Here is a 20,419-nt window from a genome sequence, read left to right on the forward strand (position 1 = left end):
TATACTAAGTATATTTCTATCCTTAAGAACTGTAGTTACTCAAGGATAGAGAAAAAATAAATCTTAAAGGAGGGCCGTAAGGGTCCCCAGCAACACTGTCCATAAGGAGCTGTGTGCTGCAGCAGTAAAAATACAGATGCCTTGAAGCAGACAGACTCCATAATACAGGTAGAATTCAACGAATAAAGTTCCAAAAGACAGATCCCACAAGAATGAATGAGTGGAGTCCTGCAAAAAGTGCTGGGGGTCTCACTAGAAGATGGATGAAGGATATAAATGATAAATCTCCCTAATATCAGTCACTTCTCCCCATAGGGGAATCAGAGGGGACTGTCTTGAATCGATAGGTTGGATAGCCTTAGTCCGAATTGGATGAACGAGAACTTTAATATGGGTGTCTTCCTATAGAACCATCTTTCTAGAACACTCACAGACCCCGACTCTACCCATGCACATCTGGTCTAGAAACAAGATGATACATATCTCTTTGAGTGACTTGCCTGGTAAGAGTTTGCACCACATTCACTTGGTACTTACAATTCCTTCCACTATGTGAATTGCAGCTTTTATGCCTTGTTTATTACACCAACTGATTTTAGAGTGGAAGCACTATGTAATCTGTACCCTAAGGACCCAGATAATTGCACCTTCATTCACTCCCTACTTTATGCAGTATCTTTATTGCAAATGAATAGTGCATCTGTGCCACAGCATGATGATGTCATTTGTTTACATGTGCCGCGACTGCGCTGTGATTCACTGGCGCACTGGATGTATATATTTCTTTATCCATCCGCTTTCAGATCCTTTTGAGATCACGCCGGTTCACCAGCGACACTCCTTACCTGATTGCTGCATCCAGAACACTTTCGGTAAGTTTTTATGCACATGCCCTCAGTAGTGCACATGTTACCAGCATTCACCATATCCACTAATGGGACTATACACTTACTTAAGTGTTATTTGTCACCTTTCCCGCTGTGCAGACTGAGAAGTTAATACAGGCAAGCCCTCCTGAATTGCGTAGCATAATACTTGATTACTCGCTGCAGCATAGATAAAGACTGAGGTAAATGCAGGGAAACCATATTCCCATTTAGAAAACAGCCACCAGACTTAAGTCGAATACCTGAGTGTGTGTTAATTTATTACCCTCCTCTAGACCACTGGATATGCCCCCAGCAACTGTCTATTGGAGAGAGAATTGACCCTGTTTACCTACTTATTCCTCACATCTTTGCCATACAGGTAATATGCCCTTATTTAAGAGATTCTTTCTAGCACCTTATAACATGAGGGAAATAGTTACACTTTCTTCATGTACCCTCTAGGTTCGGCGTACAGTAATTGAACCAAAGTTTCTCCCTTAACAAAGGAATTCTTACCGGGTAAATATCGAAGGGGCAACATGAGAGCCATTACATGCGGTATGAATTCTTAATTCACTGTAACGGCTAATAGTTCTCCTTTGGTCCTGATGAAGAGACTGATGTCCCGAATTGCATTGGGCACCTATTTTTACACATGAAACGTATATGCACTTGCTGTAAAGTGATGACATTTTGAAATTCTGATGTATTTAATTTAATTTGTATGGGCACCTATCAGCACATGTGATATATATGTATTTGAAGAAATGTAAATGCATTTGATGAAATAAGATGAAATTCGAAGTATTTAATTGAAATTGTTAACTACACATGGACCCTTTCCAAGCCAGGTTCACACTTATACACATTGTTTATGAAAATTGTTTGTTTATTCACAATCAAAACTCCAGTATTGAATCTTCTTTTTCAATTTTCAATTTTTTGTTTTTAATTTTTCTTGTGAAATTCTTCTGTGAAACAGTGTTTGTTTATACAAACCCACTTGATGGGCAGAGGACGCAAGTGTTCCACAATTTGTGGACACCGGTTTTTGTCTCACAGGCTAGAACAAGCACCCATCCTACTGCATCAGGATGCCCTTCTGATCAATGAATAATGCATATAAATCAACACAATTACTAATTTGTAGGATAAATAAAACATGTAATACTCTTTTGGAGTTACTTACCACAAACACTAACTATTTTCCTGCCTGCTCTGCTCCCACTTTGCAGCAAGCACACGTGCGTCGGAGTTAAGGATTGGATGTCTTCTTTTTCCTTTCTCGGTCAAACAAAGGTTATTTTGAATGTATTGAATGCACAATGGACATGTCAATAGCTATCTTAAATTCTATTTTTGTTCATGCTAGGTCTATATCCACATGTGATTTATTGGGGACAAAACATTTATTTTTTAAACAAGCCATGCCTTCTTTACTATTTATACATTTTCTCATGGGTTGAGGTTAGTGAAAGAAGATTTGTATTCTTTTACATTATGACCCATTGTACCTAATCAACAAGGTGTTTGGCAATTAGTCTTGTGTTTACTTTGATTTTTCACTTTGAGTTTCTTCATCTTAATACTTTACCACAAATTGTTCAATTGCCTCTGAAAAAGGTCCCATAATATCTGCAGGATTGAAACATGCCTGACTTATTAACATTGCAGCTTATATGTGCTAGGCCAAACATAAGACATATCAATAATCTTTTGACCCCTCCAGAAAATGTCTATACTAATTGCTTTTTCAAACGTTTGTTATTATAGCATGTGTGTAATTTTATCACAAAAACCTTTTTGTGGTGCATTTTTGGTTAATTTTGAGTACAATTATTTTGTTTGATTCTTCTATTTTTATGACTGTTTGTAAATTGTTCTGTGATGTCTCCACAGATTTGTTAAAACACAATATTATTCTGTTATTGTTCTCATGAATTCCACAAAATGTTGAATGTTTTATGAATTGTATAAAGGATCCAAGTTGTCAATATAATCCTGTCTTTATTTAATTCACTGGAAATATACCTAACAATGTTTGGATAGGAAATCTAAATTCATGGTTTTTCCAGCCATTACAAAACAGATAATTCATGACTGTGATTCTTTGTTGTCTTTTGACATTCCTCTGCTCCTCATTTTCATTCCCTACATTCGCTTTAACTTATTTCCTTCTTACATACATTAATCTTTATCACCATACCTATATCTACATTCCTATCATCTATCCTCTAGACTGTCTTCCTCTTTCTCATTTCGTTGACATAATCTATCCAATCTTACTTACCGTACCCTTTCTTCTCTTCCTTCATCCCTTCTCTCTATTGACCACTGGAACATTCAACATGTCTGCAAAAAAAGTCACTCTATTCTTGCTCTATTCTGTAAATTTAATTTGAATGTCCTCCTTATTAATACAACCTGGATTCTTTTTTCTAATACTATAATTTCTGCGTGTTTTTCCTCCTATGGCACACATCTTGCTCATATATTAGGAAAGGAGGTGGTGTTGATTTTCTACTTCATTCTTTGTTGACTCTCATGCCTTCATCTGCTAATATCTCTGCCTTCTCCTCTATTGAATACCATTCTCTATTTTCTCTATGCCTCTTTCCATTTCCTTCTTCATTTTCTACAGAAAGCTTGGACCTCTCTCTACTTTCCTCAATGAACTTCACTCCCTCTTCTCTTTTCACCTATCTCTCCCCATTCTTATTTCTTGTTCATTTCAATACTCACCTTAACTCTACTCATTTTTGCCCCTATTTCTATCTCTTATTGATTGTTTGAATTTAAATCAATGTTCCTGTCCTCTAATATCTTGGCTCCTCTCTTGATCTCATTGACCTCTCTTTCTTATATCATGATTCTGCCTTCAATCACCCTATGTATTCATCTGATCCCTTTCTCTTATCCTTCACCCCTTCTGTCTCTAATGCTTCAACTCACTCCCACTCCACTGCAGCGTGACCTGCATTTCTTTAACCCCTTGGCATTATTCGCTTTAATTTCTTCTTCACTAGCATCTATCACCACTCTTAAATCCTTCTGTGCTGAGCAAGCAGTCTGGTATGTTTATTCTAAGATCTTCCTTACTCTCGATGCAAAATATCCTTCTCTTTCTTTTTCCCCTGCCGTAAACCTCCTCAAGCCTGGTTAATTCCTTCTCTTAGTGCCCTCAGATGTTCTCTTTGCAAGGCTGAACACCGTTCCAAAGAATCAGAATCCTCTAACAAGCTTACTTCTCTCTCTCTGCTTTTCATTCCTCTTGCAACTCTTACATGCTCAATGTTAAAAGATGTTTTGTCTATTCTCTCACTTTATCCCTTTCTCATCATACTCATTGCCTATTTCAGCTTCTTAACAACATCCATTCCCTTCGCCAACCGTGAACTTTCCCTCTTTTTCCCACAATTCTACCAACTTTGCTGATTACTTTGCTAACAAAGTCTCCTCCATGCCTCTGTCTATCCTCATTTAGTCCCATATCTTAGCCATCTCTTTAATCTCTCCCTTTTTTCCTCTTCCTTTCCTTCTTCTTTCAAAAATGCTATCATCATTCCTATATTGATTAAACCTTTTCTTGATTCTTCACTACCTACTAATTCACCATATTTCCCTTCTCTCATTCATATCTAAACTCCTTGAAAGGATATGTCTTCAAATGTCTTCCCTCTGCCTGTTAGAACAAGGTCTCCTTTAAACTTAGTCTACTTGATCTATCAGATGTCTTTGTCACTTTCTACCATACTACTCTTCTGTCCTCCCTTTCCTCCAAAGGTTTATTTATTTATTTTTAGTCTGTCCTCATGTGGTTTCTTTCTTATATCTCTGATCACTCCAACTCTGTTTCGTGGGCTGACCACCTCTCCTGTTCTTCCCACCTGTTACATAATTGTGTTTTTTTAAGGTACTATTCCGTGCCCTTACAGTTTTCCTTCACCACTGTCTCCCCTTCTCCTCCTCTGTTTGCAGCCTCTGTGTTATTTTCAACTCTTCTCTACCCATATCACTAACACTGCTCATATCTACCTTTCACACCTTTTCGGGCTCATCCCTTTCTCTCATTTCACTCTGCTAAACTTCCCATCTCCTCCTTTATCTTTGCTCATCTTGATTATTGCTCTGATTTCTTACATGGTCTCTCTTCCTCTCATCTTACTTAATTTAGCTCTCTCTATAACTTAGCTATCCATTCTCTTCCTTCTATCTCACATTGTTCGCTCTCTTTGGTCTGGCTCCTTCTTATCATTTGCCTCCTGTCTCCTTTTTCACTTTCCTTCTATTGTCTTTAAATGTTTACATGCTCTTACCCTTCTTACCACTATTCTGTGGTCTCTTTCTTTTTCCCGTTGACCTATCTGTTCCCAATCTCTCTACCTCCTTTCTGTCCCTCAACCTCTATGTGCTCCCTCTTGCTTTCATAACTTTTCATTTCTAGCCCCCAAACATTGCAACTCCTTTTCCCTTTCTATTTGCTCGCCTTCCTCACTTCATGTCCATCAGGCCTGCCTAAAACTACATGTCTCTCCTTCCTTTCTGATGCCTAATTTCTTCTCCATTGTGTCAATTGTTTTAACACCATCATAACTATTGTTATTTGTTCCTTTGTTGATTAATGTCTGTAAAGTGCGTTGGTGAAAGCCCTCTATAAACTCAGTAAATACAAACATATATAAAAAGGTGCCTCCTTTGCAAAATAATTCACACATTATTTCCGGAAAGCTTGACAATACAGGCATGGTAAGTATGGTATCTTCACCTCCTACACCTGCCACTTTGACCACAATCAAACTTCATTGATGACACAGCCTTTTGAGAGAACAAAATCAACAGATAAAACAATCCAATCCACAAACCTGTTAACTTAGCCTGGCTCCTTAGGATATAGAGTTTGTTCACTTAAACCTGCTTCCTCGATGCATGGACACCAAACAAAAGACAATGGCCCTCATTACGACCCTGGCGGAAAGTATAACTGACCTGACCGCCATAGCGTAAATAGCGTTTCCGCCATTGCACGATGGAGTAAAGTGCGGCTAATTCTGACCCATCAGGCACGAGCATTACGCCATGGCGGAAGTGCAAAGTCCGCGATGGCGGAAATGTCCCCAAAACGCCCCTCACCGCCGTCGTACGGCGCCCTAGGTGCAATTCCGCCACCCATCATAGCGGTCACCGTAATGAGCGGTAATCGCTAAATACGGTGACCGTAAATATACGGAAACGGAAGCAAAAACATGGGGCCAGAACGGGAAACAGCTCGACGTACACCTATAAAATCAGAATCCCAACACAACCATTAAAAATCCGACCCTGAGACACATCCCAACCCGTTAGCCACCCTAGTTAAAACAATCAAAATGGGAAAAGTTGCTAAAAAAGCGTGCGACCGCAAGCGGCAGGTCCACTTCTCCCATGAGGAACTCACCGTGCTCACAGAGACCCTCCAGGAGCATGCTGCCGTCGTCTTCTTGACGCAAATGACCAGGACGGCACTTGCGAACAAGAAGGCCATATGGGCCCTGGTGGCACAGCGGGTAAGTGCGGTGGGGACCGCACCCCGCAACCCACAGCAATGCAGAAAGCGATGGGACGACTTGCGGATACGCGTACGGAGCATACTATCAGCCAACCGTAACATTGCCACAGCTACCGGGGGAGGATCGGAATCACCCATCAAGTTGACCCCCTGGGAAGAAATCTGTGCCTCCACCATTGGAATGGAGAGTATAGAGGGAGTCGGAGGGATGGAGAAAGGAGTGCAGACATCCGAAGAATCAGGTAGGTGGGCCAAATAAAACAATGCTAAATCCACAATGTCCAATCATGTGAAGTACCATGTGTCCACATAGTGCAACAGAAACACATGTCCAGGAGAACGTCCACATACATTGGCCTGATAGCGCACATTAAAAGTCACATTAAATACATAAAAAATTAAAAATCCTAAAAACACCCTCTACACGTGCAGCATGCACACCCTAACTGCAGGCTGCAAAACAACTGCATCCTCAATCCACACAAAAATGAAACCACCTCCAAGGCCCTGACCCAAATCACCCTCAGGTACCACCCCAATGCATGTGATACATTGCCATTCCAATTTCCACACACCCATAAATAACGCTCGCCCTCCTTTACTCCACCACAGGGTCCGATTCAAACGACGAGCTTCAGGACACCCCTGCCAGCACACCTGCAAAGAGGGCCAAGACCAACGGCCAAAGACCCTCCACCTCATCTGCACGGAACAAGACACGGCAGCAGCACAAATCAAGTGGCAGCACACAGGAGGGGACTTCAACAGGCACCCCAGCAGCCAGCATGCCCACAACAGCAGCACCACAGGTCCCCCCAATGGAAGCCACAGAAGGCACTGCTTCTGGTGGCAGCAGCACCATAGGTGACACTGCGTTAATGGCAGCATGCTCCGACACAGAAAACGGTGCTGTCGATGTAGGACCCATCCATGACCTGTCTCAATCCCCCTGTTTGTTTCATCCCGTACACCATGAGGATACCACGCAGGGGCACCCACAAGACGACGACTGGCCATCCCCCACAAGCCCTGTGGCAAGGCAACATGAGGTGATCAGCCCCTCTGTGACACCACCGCAAATGGGCATGGCCCAGCAGAGGCAACAGTCCCTCGACCAGGTGATCGTGCAACAGCAGCAACTGGCCACGCTCCTCAAGGAGCATGCTGATGAATGTGGGGGTTCTAAGGCAGCCATAGAAACATCTACTGAGACACTCAGGGCACAAATGGAGCGAAGTACAGAGACACTAAGGGTAGAAATGGAGAGAAGTACAGAGACACTAAGGGTACAAATGGAGAGAAGTACAGAGACACTAAGGGTACAAATGGAGAGAAGCACCGAGAGCCTGAGGGGGGAACTGCATGCGACGTCCAAAGACGTATGTGTTAAACTTGCCGCTGTGCACCGTGTGCTCACTGAGCTCTCACAAACCCTTAGGGACATGCATGGACGTGAGCAGGCAGAGACATCATCCGTTGCAAGTTCCGTCCAGTGCAGCCCCCAACGTAGATCTGGGAGGAACCTGCGCTCCACAGGCAGGGGTGCCCCTGATACCCGGAGAGGGGGCTTGCAATAGCGTCTGCCCACTGACAATGAGCATCTTTGGACACTGGTGTTCGGGGGGGAGGTAGGAGGGTGGAGGGGGGTGTTGGGCTTTCTTGGGTGGCGGGTCGATGGGGTGTGTAATATAATTTCACATATGCTATAAAAATTTCATGATCATCCAATGAGATGTGTGGACATTGATCTTTGTGTACGAGGCCTTTATAGGCGTACAGCCCACATTGTGCATGTTCCAGACACACACAGTGCCACAAGTCCCGTGTCCATGTATCAGCCACCAGGCGTGAGTGCTAGAAGCATGAATCTATGATATTCTGACGAATTTCACGGGCCTCCTGTGCCTCGCGGACTCCTTGAGGTGCTGCCACATCCCCACCCTCATCATGACCATCTTCAGGTGCTTGCAGTTCTGCGTCAGGGGGCATGGGCACATTTCTACGTACGCACATGTTGTGTAGCATGACACATGCCATGACCATCTTTGCAACCTTCTCATGGCGGTACAGGAGTGCCCCGCCAGACCTGCTGAGGCAGCGGAAACGAGCCTTCAGTAGGCCGAATGCCTGTTCTATGACTACACGGGTACGTGAGTGGGCATGGTTGTAGTCCTCCTCATGCTGGTTCTGTGGGTTCCGGAGTGGTGTAAGGAGCCATCTCTTCAGTGGATACCCGGCATCACCTGTATGTGGACAATAAAGGATGTTTGTGGAATGACATTGCTACGTACGCATCCCCCCCCTTCCTGCCATGTCATTGCCGCATCACATACCCCACATTATCATGCATGAAATGAGACTCACCGAGTAGCCAGGATCTGTTCCCTGCGTGTCGCTCCATGTAGCGTGGTATTGTAGAGTTCCTCAAGACCATAGAATCATGGGTTGATCCAGGAAATCGGGCACAACAATGTGTAAAGATCCTGTTGGAGTCACACACCATTTGTACATTAAGAGAATGATATTGTTTCCGGTTGCGGTACTGGACCTCCATGGCATGTGGGACAACCAATTCCACATGGGTGCAGTCGATGGCACCAATGCAACCCGGTATGCCGGCAAGTGCATGGAATCCCACTTTTGTGTTTGTAATCTCCTGCTCCGAGCGTGGTAAAGAGATGTAGTCGTCTGCGTGCTTCAGGAGGGCATCAAGCACTTGCAATAGTGTCCGTGACAACAGTGGCTGTGAAATGCCATGCAACTGTCCGACTTTGTGCTGGTATGTGCCTGTGGCCAGGAAGTGGAGTACAGACACCACCTTCAGTAGGGGTGGGATGGCGGTTGGGCTATCTATCATGCTGACAAGGTCAGCGTGTGTCATGTTCACAATGGCGGTTATGGTGTCCCAGTCCAAACGGTAGAGGGTGTGGATCTGCTCAGCAGTGAGGTTGAACGGATGAGCTCGGAGGCGTGGGATTGCGGGCTGCCTGCGTGGTGGTAGTGGCTGTGCTGGTGGGCCTTGCTGGCCCTGCCTTGCCCTCCTCCTCCTCCTGCGTCTCCTCTGTGCGGCCGGTTGTTGTAGTAGTTGGTGTTCGTCTTCTTCTTGAAGTTGGAGTACTTGCAGTGCTATCAGGTCCCCCAGGGCTAACATCGCTAGTCCTGCCGGTAGCATTTTGGAGTGGGTGTGGTTGTGGGAGGGGGTTGGATGTGCAATTTATGTGTTTTCAGGCTGTATAGCCTCCAACTGTGGTGATTCATTCCACCTGTGCCAGCTGCAATCCCCTTTGGGCGAGCACGTCCCGCACACAACGCTGCAATTTGACGCATGGCATCTTGCTATTACAATCATGTATTTAATCCCGATGGCAGTGAAATATTGGTTTATATGTTCATTCTGCTATGGTCCCATTGTTTCACATACTATCTTTGCAGTCGCGAACAAACTTGTGAAGGGTCAGTGGAATGTAGTACTCGATTAACGGTGGACCCTCATGCAGCACTGTACCGAGGTTCACCGACGGGCGGGGCGTCCCATTTGTGAGTGAAGCCAGTTGCCATTTTCACACACTGCCGCACTACATGGATGAATTTGTGATTTCTAGCGGTCACAGATGCCTTTTCGACGTGATGTTGCAAATGAGGAATTCGAAGGACAGCGCTTTCGTTTTTCAGCTAGCGGCGAGGAGACGCCCACAGGTCTGACTGCAAATATAACGTTCTATTGTTTAATGTCCTTGGGACAGGGGCCATGGCGAGAATGCAATGATTGATATGAATAGTATGGGATGCGCAATAGCGTAGTGGACGATAAGGCAGGACGTTCCCAAATACATGTTACTTCACAACACTAGAATTCCGGGCTGGAGCACAGTGGATTTTGCAGACTGCATTACGCACAGACTCAATGGAAATTTCAAATGTTATGTGAGTAAATAATCAGGCGTTTTTATACCGGGATGAGGGAATGATGTATGGATGCATGGACAGATGATTTAATTGAGAGTTTGCCATGTACATGGCTTTTTGGAATCTATCCCCTTACCCTGCGCTATGTGATGCAGAGCTGCCATAGTGGGACCATTGTCTATCTGCCCTTGTTGAACCCTCCCTGTCTCGACGCGCCTTCAAACACTTGTGTCTATGCACGTTACTAATCCCATCTAATGAATTCTGTTTTAACAGACGCATGCACACAAACACTCGTTTGTAATAGTGTTTTCACCTCGATTTATATAGTTATGATTCGCAAGTGATTTTTGTGTGGAAATAATCCTTTTGAGTGGGCTAGCATGCATATGGCTGTAGATTTAGTGTGATCATTGAAGTGAGTAATACAAATGAAGTTCTGATGCCCATACTATTCTTTTTCATTTCATTTGGGTGACAGGTATCTCCTCCCCTTTTGCCGCTGCCATCTGTATGCCACTCCTGCAGATTGCTTTTACTCCCGACACCTGCTGCTTCGAGTTAATCAGTGGAGCACCATTACGATCTTATGGGACGATCGCCAATGGGCCACATGCCCTTACGCAGTACTAGTGGCTAGGAGCAACATATCAACCTTTCAGCTGGACTAGTGCCTACCTAATGGGACGGCCCTGCGGTTCTAGGCGCTTCCATGTTGCCTTTTTGAACGTGAATGTAGCCCCTGTGTACCATGAAGGAACAGGGCATCACACAAGAAGAAGCTGGTCATTTATTGCGGATGCAGCCCACAGTAATGAAAAATATTTTGGAGTTTATAACCTAATAGCTGTATGGGCTTGGTGAATTTGATGTGCATTCAATTTTTATTCTGATATTAACCGTGTAGCGTTATTCTTTGCAAGTAATGTAGCATATTCCTATTTGTGGAGCGATGTATTGTGAGAAGATCTGCATTGGGTTCCGGCTTCTGAGTATAGTTGCGTGGTACTGTACTGGCCGCGTTTGCCTACGAAGCCCAGTAAGGTCAGGGATAGGGGCTGCCATTATGACTGTTTTAATGATGTCATGCTCAGGGGCGGGGGATTAGCTTTTGTGTAACAGATGCCGGTCAGCCAGGTGGATTGGTGGAATGATGTGATTATCAGAAAATGGCTGGTCACAGGTGTCTGTGTTTGCGTGCGTTTCTTGGAGGGAGACTGAGGTCATGTCCATTGGAATAGCTTCTGTATTCGTGCCATCTGTGCCCTGCAGCTCCCATTGGCCCCTCTTGAGATGAGCCTGGCTGCTCAGTCACTCTGCCAACTTGTGTGGTACATGCTTATGCTGATGGTTGGTTTGTTTACTGGCAAGAGTACAGGGCTGGTGCAGTCTCCCTCAGGATACTGCTTTGAATGTTGCCTTACACTGGTGTCAAGCGATGGGGGCCTGTTGTTGTTTTGTCTCATATTTCAGTTCATATTGCTGTACTTGAACCTTCACATGCCTGTGCTGCATCAGTACGGCAATGGTGACATGCCAAATATGGATGGCCACTCACAAGGCTCTTGGAGCCCCTACATTCATTTGTTCGTTGGCATGCATGGGTGACTTGTACATTTCACTGGTTGCATTGTGTAACTTCATTGCACCTACGAGGAGTTGTGCAATGTGGGCAGGGAGTGGTGTACAGGCACTCAGTAGGGCCATTTACGGTTGGTTCACGATGCCGTAATTCTCACCATGGCGGAATGGTACTTTCCGCCATGCTTGATGGCGTTAAGTAAATGTCCGCTAGGGTCAGAATTCGCGTACCGTTGCGCCATGGTGGTAATTACGGTTTTGCATGGCGCGCGTGCTCGTACTTGGTGCAGTTAGCGTTGGCGTTCACTACGGTGTCGCTAATGGCATCGTACTTTACGGTGACGGGTCATAATCGCACCGAGCAGTATTCGATGGCGGTATTACATTTCCGCCATCGTTTTTCGATTTCCGCCAGGGTCGTAATGAGGGCCAATGTGGTTTAAATAACGGGAAGTGGATTGTTATGTGGTGCAAAAAAAGAAGTAGATCAATCCAGTTTACTCTTCAGCAGTAGAAATTGTTAAACATCTTGTGTTCCTTTTAGACTCAAGTTTAGTATGCAATTACCTTAAGGTACATAGTCATCTCTAGCAGCACACATCACCGTGCAACAGAGGGTGTCCTGGTGGAAGGGGTCAGTGGTCAAAGCTTTCATGGAAGGGGTCAACATGCATATATCCACCAGTTGTGCACCCAGCACATGCATTTCCTCATTGTGATCACAGGAATAAGAAGGATATGTGAACTTAAATCACTCTTAGCAAACACATCCTTTGTTACAATTCACAAACATCCACAAATGTATTTAGAACTCACCCCGGTATTTTCCCAAATGTATTTTGAAATTTCACACAAAACACTCTATAGAATTACAGGTTTTTTAAAGAATCACTGCATAAAACCATTCTGCACTTTGTGTCTTTTGCAATAGGAATGGAGGGGTCCCCAATCGTGAAATCTACCTTTGTACGGAGCATCGTATGCTGTATCCAACTCTTCTACAACTCTTGGAACATAAACCTCTTCCTTTCACTATTACATAACACTCAACGAGAAACACAGGGGCCACTTTAGCCTTATTTGGAAATGTCCAATTGGACACAATTAGCAAAGCAGTGACCTGGAGTTCCCTGCTCACAGTCATACAGCACAATTGTGTAGACAAACAGGTGAGATCAGACTCACAGGTTTCACCTTATGTACTTAAGCATTTATTTTTAATTGTTTGTTAAACTCGCCCACCACTTTTATCTCGTACTGCTTGTTGATCTATGAAATGCATGTGTGTCTCAGAATGCACACATTACTTAACAGATAATAGCCTTTCCTTGCCTTGTATCTGTTAAGTCACATGTGCGCACTGTGAAAAAACTCATGGTGACAACAAGTAAGACAGAAACAAGTGGTCACAGTTCAAGGGTGTTTATTTAACAATGAATTCTGTATGTACGGTGGAAAAACACCTATTCTAAACCTAAATCTAAGATGGGAGCAAGCGTTGACCATCAAATGAAAAATAAGGCAGTCCTAGTAGCATTGTGTCAAAATAAAAAGGGCCTATACTAAGAAGCCTTACAACTAATACAAAAATGGGTGTGGGATAGTACTCAAGAAAAGAAAGAGGTTTTCTCAAATATGTCAGGATGTGGTAGCCTTCGTCTCCCTTACAGTACAGTGTCAGACTTCTCCAGCACGAGATGACAGATCTAATGGCAGCTTTCAGGACCGGCGATGGCCAAGTCTTGTCACACTTGAAAGTCTCTTGCCTTCGAGGGCCTGGCGTGTTTAGCTAACAAAAACAAAAGTTCCTTTAACAAATGAAAGTTTGTTTCCAATATTTGCTGGGTGATGGGTTCACCTCTGGGTCCCCCTCTTCTGGGCGCTGACCTTCTCGATTGTATTCCTCAATTTATATGTCAGTTATTTTCTTATTTGAAGTTTGGATGATAGCTTTACCCATGGATCTCCCTCTGCCAGGCTCGAGCCCCTCTTGGCTGTCAGTACTCGAGTGATAGCTTCACCCCTGGATCGCTCTCTGCCGGGCTCAGACCCTTCTTCTGTGGCATCCCCTCCTTCGGACTCACTCTTGCTGTCCCTCCACTTTTGCTTTCACTTTCAATCTAGGGTGAGAACATTTCACCTTTGGATCCCCCTCTGCCAGGCTCCAAAACCTCTTGATTGGTAGCCTCCCTTCCTCATGTTTACTGTGGCTCTCGATCTGGGTGATAGTGACTCACCCCTGGGTACTCCTCCTCTGGGCGCTGATGCCTCTTTACTTTAAATGTTCTCTTTTTACACAGTTCTATCGTTAACAGGATTCACTTCCCTTTCTTTCACAGTGCTTGTAGATCAAAGTCTTTTGATTGTACAGAGATTTTGCTCAACCCTCTGTATGACTACTTTGACCTATTACGCTGGCCTTCTGGTAATTGTAGTTTCCCTTAGATGGGTATCTACCAGAGTCTCCTGAGTTAGCACCCACATGGTGCCGATTCCCTCTGCAGCTGGTCGCCCCTTAACACTTTTACAATTAATTTGCAGTTACTTGCCACTTTAAGATTCTCTCACTCAACACAGCCCAGCACTTATCGATCCTTCCCTCGACTCACCGGCTGTGATAAACCGCTTGGCCTGTTGGCTTTTCTGGAGTCAAGGCCAGTACCACTGGCCCAGGAGCTACCCTCGCTCCTCCTTATCGGCACAGGCTTGTCCCGTGTACCATTGACATCTGCTGCAAGACACTTGTGCTATTGTTCGCGGTCTGAGGCTTGCTTCCTGAAAGGTTCTGCGGGCCTGGTATTAAAAGGGCAAGATCACTTCTCTCCTCAGCACCTTCTCAATTCCTCCCACCTTTCTCCTTCGCTTGAACTGCTGCATCAAATTAGCCATCTTGCTGTACTGTCTACCGTGCTTGCCTTGCACGTACTGCATTCTCTTACTCCGCCGTTTATCCCTGTGGTGAAAAGGAAGAGCCGTCAGGTGTGTATGATTTGCATTAATTGCCTGACTTTGCCTGACCCTTGTATCAGGACATGTCAGGTAAACAGGTACATTACAAGTCTGTTGTCTGTCACAAGGTGAGGAAGTGTTCAGAGTGGAAAAGGAGGTTGGTAGAGTTCCTGAGTGTCCTACAGGGTACGATGGGGAAGGTTTGCAAAATGCACGAGAATTACCGGAATGGAGACCAGAACCTAGGGGATTGTGGGAACAGCTGTATTCTGTCATAGTAGATTGGTGTTTTGAAAGATGGCAGTCAGAGGAACGGGAATGGTACGGTTTGTGAAGCAAATGAGATTAACTGGGACTGTGAAGGAAACAAGAGGGACTCTAGAAATCGTAGTGTTTTGTCTGATCAGGTTGGGAGTGCGGAACATAATATAATAAGCAGAGGGACAGGGAGAAGAATGACTAGGAGTATTTGCATAGGGAACAGGAAAGCAAGGATTCTGAGAGAGGCGTTTTTTTTTATTCTGATGTGGTTCGTGCTCCTACAATATTTATCAGATATGAGTGGGTTGTTGCTTTTACCTTTGGGTTAGGGAGATTCAATGGGTGGATCGATGATGAGCGATAATAGCTTATAAAAGCTTCAGGAACTTTGTTCCCCTCTCATCCTCCCCGGTATAGTACCGCGTCTCACCTAGGGCACTTCCCAGAGTACAACCCCGGGTTCCCCTACCCAGGTGATCCTCCCCCACTGGTACACCCTCAGGAACTGGATCCAACAGCAATGGCAGTGTCCTGACCACCTGGATAAGGGTTTCCTGGGCTCTATCTGGGAGGATACCTTCATGTTTCTCACATCACCCAGTAACCTAGATGGCAGCTTAAGTGCACACTCATCATTACTCTTTACTCAGATAACACTGTTCACATTATGTCAGAAAAATAAACAATTTAAAGATGTGAACGTGCAAAAGATCATTGTTGTTAAGTAGAAAATGCCATGTTTTATAATATGTCGTAGCCCCATATAATTTTTTCTGTCTTTAATCGGTTTTAGATGCGTTTTTCTCCCAGCCAGGCTTATCCCGAAGCCTTACTGACAACACTCTACAGAATTATCAGTTTTCTTTCAAGACCCAAAAACAAAAGGGGAGAAGGGATTTGACACACGTCACACGTGCAGAGCAGTAATGGTCTATCTAAACAAAAACAAATATCTGCATAAAACCAGTGCATACTTTGTGCCTTTTGCAACAGGAAGGGAGGGTTGCCCAGTCACTAAATCTTCCATTTTAAAGTGGATTGTATACTGTATCCATCTCTTCTACATGTTGGCACATGAACATCTTCCCTTCACTCTTAAAGATCACTCAAAAAGAAGTACAGGGCCACTTTAGATTTCTTTGCAAACATGTGATTGGATGCAATTAGCAAAGCAGTTACCAAAGGTTCGGTGCTCACATTCATGCAGCACAATTGCATAGACAGACACAGGTTTGACATTCTGTACTTAAGCATTTATTTTCAACTGTTCCTTACGCGAACCCACCACGTGTATCTGGTATTGCTCCCTGATCAATGAAATGCATGTGAGTCTCAGAAGGTGCACATTACTTACCAGGTAATAGCCTAACTGTGAATTGTAACCTGTTTAATCACTTGTGCTTACCCAATCTCCACAGATGCAAGCTTAAGTAAACACTCAGCACTAGTCTTTACTCAGATCACACATTCATGTTTTGCCAGAAAAATAAGCAATCAGAGGATGTCTAGGTGCAAAGGCTCATGGGTACCTGGTGGGAATAGAACTCCACTTTCTATCACGTATGATAGACCCATATACATTTTTCTGTCTTTGCTGGGTTTTGGACTGGTTTTCTCCAAGCCAGGCCTAATCCAAAGCCTACCTGAGAGTGGAACTCTGTGTTTCATATGCCCTGCTGCAACAATCCCTATGACTCCTGAGCATGGATATACAAAAGGTAACCCTTAGTCTCCCAGAGAGAGCACCCTTGCTCTGTTAGATATGTGGTTAGGATGGTGGTGGCTTTTGTACATGTGTAAAACAGTTCCACTGGGTTGAATCCATTTTACCTGGTGGCGTCCTTTTTTGACCCCATTCTACTTTTGTCAACATTGAGGTTTTTGTTTGCCTTGAAGACATGACTAGTCCTTATCTCTCTTTGTGTATTTTAGAAGAAGTTGACATTTTTCCTTGCTGGATGTTTGTGTCCTTGGACTTGGAGTCTGTAGTCAAACTGAAACCTGCTCTGACTGGCATATGCAGATGCCTGTCTGTAAAAGTGAGGATTCATTTCTTTGTGTGCAAGTTCTCCCAATTTGAATGGGCATACTTTGATGAATGGCTGGCCATTTGCTCACCATCCCATTGAATGATGCGTGGTATGTGATTGGGTGCTGTATACACTCACTACCTCATCCACACACCTTGTCAAAAGCTTCAGCTCTGACCCCTCAATCTGGAATGACTGCTGCTTGAGGAAGGCCTGATGCTCTGCTGAAGCATCTTTTGATAATCTGGGAATCAGAAAGCAAAGCTGTGCCTTTCAGGGATAATCAAAAGGAACCCACAGTGGCACTCCTCCCCCCGTTCTAGTGCGGACAACTGGATCATAGCTCTTGCTTGAAGGCCTTATTTTGCTGAAGCTCCTGACTGTGCCTGAATAACCAGCCCAGAAGCAGATATAACTTCATTGCCAGGACACTGAAGACTCACTGTGCCCAACACTTATCCCAGGACATCAGGCAAACCTCTGTACTCCATCTCCCATTACTGGGAAACCTTTGTTCCTATAACCACACCTCTAAACTCTCCTTCCTGGTAATTCTTCTGTGGCTGACTTCTCGGGTGAAAGTGCCCCCAAGACCGAAGTTATAAGCACTGAAGTTATAAGCCAACATGGGTGTGATATGTTGCAGTGGTTGTGGCCAGGGCATAGAGTCTTGGCTGCATGGCCTGAGGCCATGCCCCCAAGACCGAAGATATATGCACTGAAGTCATAAGCCACCATGGGTGGCTTATAAATTCGCTCTCCCTGGATGAATTTTCATGAAACTTTGCAAAAAGTGTGATATGGGTTGGCCCATATACACTGTTAAAATGTTTGATTCTATGGGTGTGATCTATGGGTGTGATATGCTGCGGTGGTTGTGGCCAGGGCCTAGAGTCTTGGGGGTGTGGCCGCAGGCTGTAGTCCGTAAATTATACACCCAAGACTCTAGGCCCTGGCCACAACCACCGCAGCATATCACACCCATAGATCACACCCATAGAATCAAATATCTATTAAATATTTGCAAATCTACAGTTTTCGTACTGTTTGATTTGTATATTTTGTATGTGAAGTTTTGCCTACGTCACGTCATTAAGATTGTAGAGTTTGATAACAAGCAATGGAGTATAACATATCCATGGAAGTAAACTTTTTGTATTGTGTTGTATGGTTAGATGTTTGCTTTAATGGTTCTGTTATGCAGCAGTATTTATTCGTTGTATTAGAATATACTTACTGTTTGATTTTTTGAGATTGGATATATTTTTTTCATGAGTTGGGTAACTGGAGAACACATTGTTTTGCAATTTCTGTAATAAAAGAAAAGAGCATGTTAGTGTATGTATTGTATTAAGACTTATTACATTGCATAATAGACATTTCAGCTTTTCTTTGACCTTGATATTTAGTAGTTTACAAACCAGTGTACTGTGCAATTTGCTCAGTTTCTGTGTTTGCTTTTCAAATCATTTGGTCTGTGGGAAAAAAAATCCATGTTGGATTGGTATGCTACAGTCTATTTGTTTGTTTGTTTTCAGTGTTCACTTGTTGTTTCTAGCTAATGTTCTATCTGTTGGCTTGTTGCAGTTTTTTGAAGCAGTTAAATACCTGTTGGCGTATTCTACCTGTCTATTCTTTGTTATAATTTAGTGGTATTGATTTATCTGTTTGGTTGTTGCAAAATCTTGGGGCAGTTAGATACCTGTTGGCGTATTCTAACTGGTTATAGTTTTTTTATTGAAGTTTTGTTAATGTTTAAGTACAGATTAGTTATTAAATTCTGGTTTTAAGAAGATTAAATAAGCATTTGTAAGATTTGCTGGTAATCTCTGCTTTACAGTAATGGTACTATCATTACATTCGAACCATCCACATTTCTTTTTTATATATGCAGTGTTGTGACCTGCATTGGTTGTGACTCCTGTGTGGTAGATTATACCTATTGTTGTGAAGGTTTTCTTACCAAGTGATACGTGACCATGTGTGAATCCAGTCAGCTTGCGGTTGTTTTTGGTACCATCTGCATTGTAACATAGAAGCATTAGAATTATGTATTTACTATGTGTTTGTATTAGTAAGATGGAGCGATTATCTGAATTGCAGTTAGTACATAATCTACCATGGTTTGCATTTTGTACCAGTTGCTGAAATGGAACGGATTCACAATTAGGTATGGATACATACACGAAGCGCTCATTAGGGATTTGTTCCTGTGTCACATTGTTGCAGAGAGTGCATGTATGTTTCCACATGTATGAAATATGGAAGATTTCATTTATAGGTATGTTTTTGTTTTCCAGTACTTGTAGTAAGTACATTAGAAATTCTTGTGGATCTTCTAGTGAGTGTATAGTGAATGTCACCATTCCAGCACAGTAGTCCAATTCTTGTCTTATTCCATGAACACTATACGTGTTGTCAGGATTGTCTGTTGCGTTTCTACAAAGGACTAACATTTGCAAACACAATTGGTCTGTACTGTGTAAGTAAATGTCAACAATTGGTGGCAATTGAAATAGAATATTCATTGCTACATTTGCATAGCATCTTACACCATTTATATTTGAAAATTTGAATGGACATGATAGTTCTGTGTCCAAGTCATTTTTTTGGGGTGTTTGTTGCTTCTTTGAAGAAGTCCCTGAGTTACTTTAAGTAATAGTATCTTCTTTGGTTGTGGTAATTGAAGAAGTATTAGCTTCTTTTACTCTTGTTGGAGGTTTTACAGTGAGATCCTGTTGCATTTCTGTTTGAATTAGTTTTCTTTTACAACGTTTTCCTTTTTGTGGAACAGGATATGTTTTTAGATGGGAGGTGTATAGTGAACATAGTCTGTTGTATTCTAAAATGCAAGGAATATCAGCGTTTACCTTACTTGCATCAAAGTTGATTAGAAATAGACAGTCAAGTGTACGTAAGCGTGATAGTGGTAGGACCTTGTGATTTGTGAATGGTGACTGCATATGCTAGAGTTAGAGAAAATTGTTCTCTGCGTACATGTCTTTGAAGAGAAGGAATCGAGCTGTTGAGCGCCCTATCCTTTTACTTATGAAAGTTTGTCAAAGAGAATATTGACAAACTGAATGTTGTTGTCACGTGGGTATGTTTGAAAGCCAACAGCTGTACCCAGTGCTCCATTAACTAGTCCTTGCCCCACATCAAGGTTACATTTAAGCATTACTCTACAGTTTAAAGATAATTTTAATATTTTCTCCAAACCAGCTATGTTGGAGATAGAATTTTCTAAGGTATTTAATCTTGTTGTGGCTTGTTGACAC

This window comes from Ambystoma mexicanum, chromosome 4p, assembly GCF_040938575.1.
Source record: "Ambystoma mexicanum isolate Mex_15411 chromosome 4p, UKY_AmexF1_1, whole genome shotgun sequence".
NCBI lineage: Eukaryota > Metazoa > Chordata > Amphibia > Caudata > Ambystomatidae > Ambystoma > Ambystoma mexicanum.